Below are 9,691 nucleotides of genomic sequence, written 5' to 3' on the forward strand. Positions count from 1 at the left end.
CTTACCCTGGTGAAAACATTGTTCGGGGTCAGAAGTTTCTGGGGAGATGTCTTTGAGTCCTGGGGTGGGAGCAGCCAGGCCCTCCGGGAAGGAGGCACCAGGGCAGGTCCCGAGCATGCACTGGGCCTCGGCGGCTGTGGCCACACACGCCGGGGACACCGGCCATGCAGGCTGGCCCTGAGCCCTTCTCCTGGGTCTGGCTCCCTCTCAGCCCTGCCTCGAGCCCTGGTTCTCCCCTCACTTTGCCCAGTTTCCTGTGCGCATTGGAGAGATTGTGGTGTCTGCCATCATGCTCCAAATGATTCCAAACCATCAGTTTACAAATCTCGGAGTTCTAATATTCTCATCATTAATAGTAACGCTGCTTCTCCTCCTCATTCTTTTCTTCTTCAAGCATCAAATGATTTCAAAACATTTATTTTATTTGGTGTCTCGAGGATGGGCTTAACTCTGAGTCAGTTCCATTTTGGCTCTTGGCAAACAGTGTCCAGCTGGGACATGTGCCGCTCAGCCACGGGGACCCCATCCACCCACCAGGACGAATTCACCAGTCCAGTGACGCCCCTGGTCCTGGAACTGCAGTGATGGGTGCCCCTGGTCTCCTTAGATTGAACTTGAGCCAGGAACCGCCAGACCCAGGTACCATTCCAGGCTTCAAACTGACTAGAGCATCGCCGAAGTCCTTTCCAACTACTGCAGTCTATGCCTTCGCCACGCAGCCCTTTCACGGTGGCACCTCCATCACCCCTGCCTCCTGCTTCGTTTTTATCTAGAAAGCAGTAAGAGTAGAGAGTGAGAGAAGGCTGAGTAGCAATTCACTCCTGAAATCAGGGGTTCAGATCAAGTTGGGGGCGGGGTGAGCATGATGCCCAGACCTGACATGCTGACCGCTGGGTGAATTATTTTCACTTCTGTGAAAAAAGCCTCTCATGTTGCTTTGCCTGAAGCCTGCCGCATCTTAAAACCACCGGTGTCACGAGCTGTCTTATGGAAAGTGGAAATGGGCAGGATGTGGTTTGAACTGACACACAAAAAAAAAAAAAAAAAAAGAAAAGAAAAAGAAAAAAAGGAGGCAGCTCATTTCTCTTCAGGGAGTTTAAAGTGATGGCAAGGGTCAGACCAGAGACTGACATGGAGCCAACAGGCCAATCAGGTCTGGATCAGCCAAACCAGTTGCTGATCAAACAAAGGTGGTAAAGCAACAAGAGAACACATATGCACACAACAACCAAAACACAAAAACAAATCAACTAAACATATTTCTGGTTTCCAGGAGTAAAACTTTGCAATTATATAGCAACTTGCACATGGCAAGAAATACTCACCTACACACGATGCTCGAGACAGCCGACAGAGAATGCAGAGCTGGGCCGCTATTCCTGCTTCGGGAGAAGAGCACTGCAATAGGGTGTGGTTATGAGGAGGCAAGTTACAAAGGGGGTGTGGGGATCCAGGACTCCTGAGGCTCGATCCAGAGGTATGTTTGGTTCTCCTGAATCCATGTAAACAGAGACCCATTTCAGAGGAAGAAGCAGGTCCCCAAGGTGGAGACCCCTTGAGTCACCATGCTGCCTTGGCCAGGGAGCCACGTCCCAGCCTGACGGTGCGCCCTGGTGCCTGTCAGCTTACCGGCCCATTGAGACACTCAGTAAAAAGTCTGTTAACTCAACAATTGATTATAAATAATGAAAGCACCCAGAGGCCACTACAGTGGGGCCTTGACTTACGAGTGTCCCGACTAACGAGTTTTTTGAGATACCAGCTGTCTCTCAGCCGATTTTTTGCATTGAGTTGATAGAGTAATTTGAGTTAACGAGCTCCTTAACGAGCTCCTTAGCTAGCTCGGTCTCAGAACGAATTAAACTCGTAAGTCAAGGCCCCACTGTAATTTCCAAAGGTTTAGATTCAGAATTCTCTGAGCTACCGAATGATCTTGTGGTAAATGTTCCATGCTGCCCTCCTGAATTGGGGAGACAGAGGAAAAGCCCTTCTTAGCTTTCCTGGGAAGGAGAAGAGTGGATATGAAAACAACAGGAGTGGATGAGTACCTGGAAACCGAAGGTGGCCCACGTTTCTCAGAAAGAGAGAATCACCTGGCTCCATCACTTTCTATCCCAGGTCCATTTCCACCAGACAAGTCTCACCTGTGGGACCTTTCTCCACGTGTCTGTTAACACATGTGTCTTTGATGTGGGGAACTGTGTGGAGGAAGGTAATTATCCCAGCACCTTTGTTGATTGGCTGGTGTAGGTTGTTGTCCTTCTAAATGACTTTGGGGGAAGTGACATGATGTCTCTGGGTGTTCGTTTCCTCATCTCTAAAATCTGGGTGATGATAACAGCACCCACATTGTGGGTGGCCATGAGGATGTAGTGATGTCATCCGTGGAAATGCTCAGAACAGTGCCCGGCATGGAGTGAGCGCCCAGGACATGGCAGGGACTGTCCCCCGCAGGGTGCTTGACACAAGGTAATCGTTTTCAAATTATAAAACCTCAGCCTGCGTGTTTTTTTTCCTGCACAGACATTATCCAGAGCAGCAGAGCTGTTTAATGTTGCCCTGGCTTCCTTCCCTCTGTTCTGGGGAGGAAGTGGGGAGGGCAGAGGGAAAAGGAAGGACACGCACGTGTGGCAAACACCACCCTGCACACACCTCTGAGACATTCATGCACTCACACACACCGAAATCACACTTTATTTTTAGCACACAAAAGTGCTTAATACATGATAAAGGTTACACTTCACATCCGTGGGGAAAGAAAGGAGGGCTCAATAAACGAAGCTGGAACAATTATTCCTAATTATTTAGGAAAATGAGTCTATTTTTATTCTTTAACCACACACCAATTTTACAGATGGATCAGAAATTAATGCCCTCCCCAATCCAAAGTCAAATCGATGCATTTCAGAATGAAGGATGCCTTACTAAGCACAAAGGGGACAGAACAAGAGGAAAAAAATTACAGATGTGACCACATAAAACACCAAGCCTGTGAAAATCACAAAAGTAATAAAATCAAAGGGGAAATGTCACACCAGATGAAAATATTTGTCATATATGTGAGAGCCCATTATTCCATTGGGTGACTTATATTTTTTATTCACCTTTAAGAGCTCTTTATTAAGGAAGTCAGCACTTGTGTCTCATACGTGTCATATGCCATTATCCACATGTTTGTGGTGGTGCCTGTCTCCTGAGAATATTTAACCCCTATGCTGTTAAATTTGTAATTCTAACAGAAATTAATTATAAGCTGACTTCATATATATATGTATGGCCACCTCTGATGCCACCTGAGATATGAATTGCCAAGAATAACAGAAGCTGAGCGATAGAACTGTTCGTTGTTAGAGCTTTAGTTGAGAGGGAATACACTGAATTTTAGATCTAGGCTCTTCTGCTGCCTTAAAAAAAAATCCCTGGTAACTATTTTTGTTGGAATTTTGACATAAAGCTGCCATTCTTAAAGCCTTAGAGCCCTGTCTGTTTTCAATCCATGCCCTCATTTCTTTGTCTGAAACACCAGCCAAGTCACCAACTTTCACTGAATGTTTTTAGAGGCAGAAGCCAGGAAAATTATCACACCCACGAGTGACTGGCTCCATGTTGAGTGGCAGGCACTGGACGTTCTGTGATGTTATTCTTCATACCTTTCAAAGTCTCCTTGATCTGTGTAGGCTACATAACAATATGCCCAATTCCTTGACTGCTTTCCATTTTGTTTTCAAGCTGGGCATGTGGTATTTCCAAACAAGATCTAGAACAGGTAGGCATGAAATCCAACCCTCATGATTTCATTAGGTGTCTTTAAATCTCCATGAAGTTTTTATTAGTTCTGGTAACCAAGAAAGAAAGAAAAACAAAACAAAACAAAAACACAGCAAGTCATTTGTTAAAGTCATAAAGCTGAACTAAATGGATAAGGTCCTCTAATTGACCTCGAGGAAGCTCAGGGACACTGTAGATCAGCTGCTAAATGACTTGTGATGTCTCGATTTAGAGTAGATGTCTGGCTCCCCAGCAGATTTGTCTGCCCATAAATCTCTTGATTAGGCTAAAGGCCTCTGCCAACATAGCCAGATCTTCAATTCAGTATGTCCTTCATTTGAGCTAATATCATGACTGAAAGCACATTCGCTCTGGGTGACACAATATTTAAATTTAAAATTGTGTTCACAGTTCATTTCCAAGACATCAATTTATTAGTGTAGGTGGGAGATGGAAACCACCAAGGTTGTAGCTATGATGCTGTAGGAGGTTTATTAATTGAAACTGCGGGCTAAAGGCAGAAGCTCTGTCTGACTTCATACTGCCTGCCAAGGATGCCTGGTTTTCAGTGCATTAGTGCCCCTTGTGGGAAATACTGTTAAACATTTATTTTTTTTATGGTTCGGTTCAGGCTCCACAAGACATCACTGAAATGTCCAAAGTAAATTCTTAGTATAAGTCACTGGCATTGAACATAAGCCAAGAGCTTCTTGCTATATCTCACTTGCCTGTTCAAAAGAGAACAACTGGTTAAAGAAGCTGCATGGAATTTTGGATTGATTTACCAACTTTTCTACTTGTCAACTATTGGAAGAAGAGATATATGGGCAACATATTCCATTTTAAATGGTTACGTTTTCTCTTTGTTGTTGTTGTTAGCTCCTAATACTCTTTCACATGAAGAAAAACAGGCTTATAATAGGAATGTGAAAATCCTGCTTAGGAATGCTAAAAAAAAACAACACAACAACAACACACACACACACCTTAATTTGGGTTTTCTGGAACTTTCTTTTCCCAAGTAAGCAGCCCATTTTCTTGTGGGTAGAAAGTTTCCTCCTAACACATATAAGTAAAGAGGTCTCTCAAGCAGGAAGAGTCAGGAAGGATAAAAAAAGAATAGGTAAAACTACGGATAATGCCAAACCAGATTGTGTTTGGATAAATTACTTCTTCCGTTGATTCCTTAACAACGGTAAAGCAAAGCCATTAACATTGGATTAAATATCCCAAGAATTAATTGAACATTAAAGAAATGAGGCTACTTGTGTTCTACTTTTGTTTTTCAGCATGAAATGGAATATTCAGACTCTTTCTTCCAGCTTCCTGTGGAACAGAGTTACTCCCAGGGTGGGTGGTGGAAGTAGTGTTCCCAGGTAACCTACAATTTGCACATCAGTTGATATTTTTATCTTTTTATCATCTTATTCATTTCCTTCCTATTCCTTGTCCTCCCATCAACTTTACAATTCCCTAAGTACCAGAAACAAAGGAAAGGCTGGGCCCTCTATCAGCCAACTCATAGAAGATCTAGAATTTCCTTTCTGTGGGGCAAGCACACCCTATTTCTGCATAGAAAGAGCCAGGACATAGTGGTTCATCTCTCAGGGGTTCTCCCCTGGTATAAATGGGGGAAATCCTTTAAAATCCCCTGAGGTATAGCGATTACTTGTGCAGTGTATATGACACTCATTCCACAAACTCAGATATGCCATAAATAACATATCTTTATTTTATTTAAATCAAATTAAGTAAGACTCTAAACCTGCCTTCCACTGGGCTGGTAGAAGATTTAATTTCATTCTTGATTGGCAATGGAGTTCCCCCTTTCCCTAGGACAGAAGAGTCCAGAGGTCCTTGCCTGGGAATGGAGGGGAACCAAGACTCCAGTTTATCATGGTCAACACTTCTGTCAGGTCCCAGAGCCAAGGTGATCTCCTGAAGGCAGGTAACCCTATTGCTTTGGGGTCAAGCTTGAGCAGGGATCTCTGACAAGTCTGGGAGCCCCATGGTCCAAGACTGAGCCTCATCAGGTACCCCACAAGCCATCTCTTCAGAAGTTCTTTCCAGCACCAGGCACCGCCAGGGAGCAAGGATTGAGATCTACTTCTCTCTCTCTTGGAGGAGGCTGCCATATTGCCCACATAAGACACACTAAGCTTCCTTCCCTATTTTGGAGTTAGATCCCTCTCCCCACAACTCTCTCGGCATTTCCCATATGTTCTGTCTTTTCAGCATCTCTCCAATCATATCCATCTGGGGATACCTCATAGTCGGGTAGTATTACCTGCTTATGCTCTCCAAAGAAGCAGATCCCCAATCCCCCCAAAACTGGTCTTTAACTCAGGCCCTTCTAGAAACTCTGGTTTCTCTGAACACTAAGGGTCTGAAGGCAACTTCTGCTTTCCCTTTACACTTGAAATCTCTTAGATAAGGCCTAGTCATTGTTGATGGTCTTTTGTTTCTTCTTTATATTTTAATGCACATTTATTTACTTAAACACATTAAGCACACCAATTTCACATTTGGTCTCTAATCGTTGTATTACCTGCTGTCTTTGTGACTCTTATTCTGTGGTTGTGGTTTCTGTTGACTCTCACTTATGGTGACTTGTTTCCTAGTGTGTTTGCTGATTTCTGTTGGGACTTCATGTTCCCTGGAACTTTACCTGTGGTACATCTGGGTTTGAAGTGTGTTCCCTCAGAGTGGTTTCCTGTTTGCTCCTGCCTGCCACCTGGGACACTACCAGCCTGGAACCTTCTTATAAAATTATGGGCTTAGGATTTGGGGGGCCTCTTGAGAACTATGAATCCTGGCCACAGACCACATGAGTGTAGACTTGTGGTTAGGAACTTTCATGGGAGACATTTAAGGGAGTCCTTTCATGGGAGACTTTGGTTTTTGTTTTTCACTATGCCCAGAGCCAAGATTTAGATAAGCAAGTGTTCTTACTGCTCCTGTCTGGTGTTTTTTCTAGTTCAAAAGTGGCACTCATTAGCAGGCTGCCTCTGGATAGGTAGCTGTGGTCTGACATCCCAGCCTGTGTGGCCGTTGGCTCTCTCCACTGCCCCCAGGGACATGGCTCCTTAGAGCCCAAGGTCTAGGCCACCAATGGAGAATGCCTGTGGGTTGAATGGTGGCTTTGGTCTTCTCTCTCATCATTTCAAGGCTTTAATGATTTCCCTTTCTTTCTCTTTACCTTAGCCAAACATTTGTAAAGTTATATAAGGACTGTTTCTCCAAAGACCTAGGCTGCCATATTGTCCAACATAATTTCCTACCATAGTTTCTCTTTTTCTGTTCTTACGATAGTTTCTCTCCCCACCCCACCCCTACCTCTTTCTCTTGTTCCTTTAGTCCTTTCAACACTTCTATAACCAAATTCCTGTATTAAATTCTCTCTGTTAGAAAAACTTAGTATGATTCTTGACTGGACCTCTGGTAGAGACACAGTCCCTCAGTCTGATTCAGCTCCCAGCCCTGACCGTCAGGGACCATCCAGCCAAAACTTCTCCTGCGCAGATCAGCCTGGCTGAAGTGAAAGTCAAATGGGGGTGTGGCTAAAATTACAAAATGAACCTGAGTAACTCACACACATCAATTAATGCAATTACATACATTTGTATATAGGGGAAAAGAGTTTGGGAATCAGTACAGGGTTCAAATTTTTTCTGTACCTGCAAGCAGTGTTACCTTTAGAAAAGAGACTTTGCTTATGTGTTATGGAATTCATTTTGTTCCCCTAAAGATATGCTGAAGATCTCACCCCCAGTACATCAGAATGTGACCTTATTTGGAAAAAGGGTCATTGAGATGTAATTAGTTATGTTGAGAAAAGGTCTTACTAGAGTAGGGTGGGACCTTAATCCAATGTAACCGGTGTTCTTATAAACAAAGGAGAAGGTCAGACACCAAGACACAGAGAAGGGAGAATGCCATGGGAGGACAGAGGCAGAGATGGGACTGATGGAGCTGTAAACTAAAGGTCCCCAAGGGTGGACAGCCACCTGATGAGCAGGAAGAGGCAAGGAAGGATCCCTCTAGATCCTCAGAGGGATCATGGGCTGCTGTCACCTTGAATTCAGAACACTCACTTCCAGGACTGTGAGAGAATAAATTTCTGCTGTTTTAAGCCATTATGGCATCCCCTGCAAACGAATACATTAGCTGAGTCTCAGTTTCTTCATCTATAAAAGGGGGGTAGTAGCACTTGATAGAGTTGCTTTGAAGATTAAACTAAGGCACTGTATGCAAATCATTTGGCTCTTAGAAGACAACCACGACATAGTAACTGTTATCATGATTTTGCAATAGTGAGCTAGCTGGCTGCCAACATAGTGCCTTTCCTGTCAACAGGGCCTACCTACCCAAACACACACACACACACACACACACACACACACACACACACACACTGTTCTATGTGTAACCTAGTGCTGTTATGTAGCCAAGTCTGATGTGCTTTTGCCCCTTTCAGAACTTCCAGGACTTTCATTTCAGCCAGGCTGATCTGCGTAGTAGAAGGTTTGGCTGGATGTGAAGAGATCCGAATCCAGCGATGGCCCTGGAGATAGGACAGCTGGAGAACATCATGTTCTTAGCTCAGCTCCTGCCCCACCTGGAAACATTGCTCCCTGTGACTTTCACATTTGTGGCCTGAACTTACAACCACAAAGAGCTGCCAGTTGTAAACAGCTGAACGGAAAGTGCTTTTGTTTTACATGTGCCAAGGTGTTTGCCCATGATTAATAAAAATGACCACAACTTCTGTTCTTTTGATGTGCCTTCTTTTAAAAAAAAAAGTTGATTGCTGGTGACACCCCAAACTCAGATAGAGGGAGACAGCACAGGTTTGATTTGAATCTATGTGGGGGTCCTAGGAAGAGGGGAGCCTGCAGCACCCCATTCCTTCCCGGGTTCTCAAGGGAGCTGCCTATCATTCTCACTACTATGTAGGGACACTCATAAACAATTTTTCCAAATAAACCAGTCTGAGAAAGACAAGTATCACATGATCTCACTCATATGTGGAATCTAATGAACAAAATAAACTGATGAACAAAATAGATCCAGAGACATTCATGTTGTGACCCAACTGCAGAATCTTGAGGGAAGGCAGGGAGGGTGGGTGGATGGGAAGAAATCAACCAAAGAATTGTGTGTGTCGGGGGGGAAAGGGGGACATATGTAATACTTTCAACAATCAAGATTTAAAAAATAATAATTTTCCAAGGCAGTAGGTAACTTTCCAAAACGTCCACAGTGTGAGTGAGAAACAGCCAGGCTGCAGCCTCCCACGCATGTGCAAGGAGAACCCAGCTGCCGAGAGCACACGGGTGTGCCTGCCTGGGGCGTCCCCTCGCTTCTGGCTACCAGCTGCTCAGAGCTGAAATTGGAGCAGCCACAGACCAATGTTGCTGCCTGCAAACATGTGCCCTTGACCACTGACAGTGCCAGCGCTGCTCCTCTCCAACTGCTGCACCAATCAGGACTCCAGAAACAAGCCGAACTCAGGACTAACCTGCTCCCTGTCTGAGTCGGCTCACCTTTGAGCCACAGCTGCGCGGGGCATCAGTGCCGTTCATGGTGCCCCTCTCCCAGGACACAGGACTGCCTGAGGAGAAACTGTCCCTGGGAACTCTAAATAGCAATTAGGCAAATCCTAAATTACAGAGTTCTCACTCCGCAGAGACATGCAAATGATAATTTTGCCTCCTCCAAAAGCCCACAGCCTGATTTTGCTCTCCATCTGCAAACTGCTGCCATCCTGCAAAGCAGGTCCCCAGTGGGGCTTTCCTGGACAAGCCACCAAAAGGGCTCACTCCAGGCTGGGTCAGTGCTCCTCCTGCTGAGATGCAGGAAAGAATGGGAGGGAGGGAGGGGAGGGGGGAGAGAGAGAGAGAGAGAGAGAGAGAGAGAGAGA

At 44.9% G+C, this 9,691-nt stretch overlaps 1 long non-coding RNA gene across 1 annotated transcript; it reads right to left on the reverse strand.

Annotated features, from left to right (window-relative positions):
• Positions 1-401: 401 nt before the first annotated feature.
• On the reverse strand, positions 402-1,575 carry LOC106723996. Its single transcript, XR_001359750.1, has 2 exons — positions 1,326-1,575; positions 402-769 (listed from the first exon to the last, which is right to left on the reverse strand). It is a non-coding gene; the product is annotated as an uncharacterized LOC106723996 (long non-coding RNA).
• Between the last annotated feature and the right edge of the window lie 8,116 nt (positions 1,576-9,691).

The sequence above is a fragment of the Myotis brandtii genome, unplaced genomic scaffold (genome assembly GCF_000412655.1).
Source record: "Myotis brandtii unplaced genomic scaffold, ASM41265v1 scaffold69, whole genome shotgun sequence".
Lineage (NCBI taxonomy): Eukaryota > Metazoa > Chordata > Mammalia > Chiroptera > Vespertilionidae > Myotis > Myotis brandtii.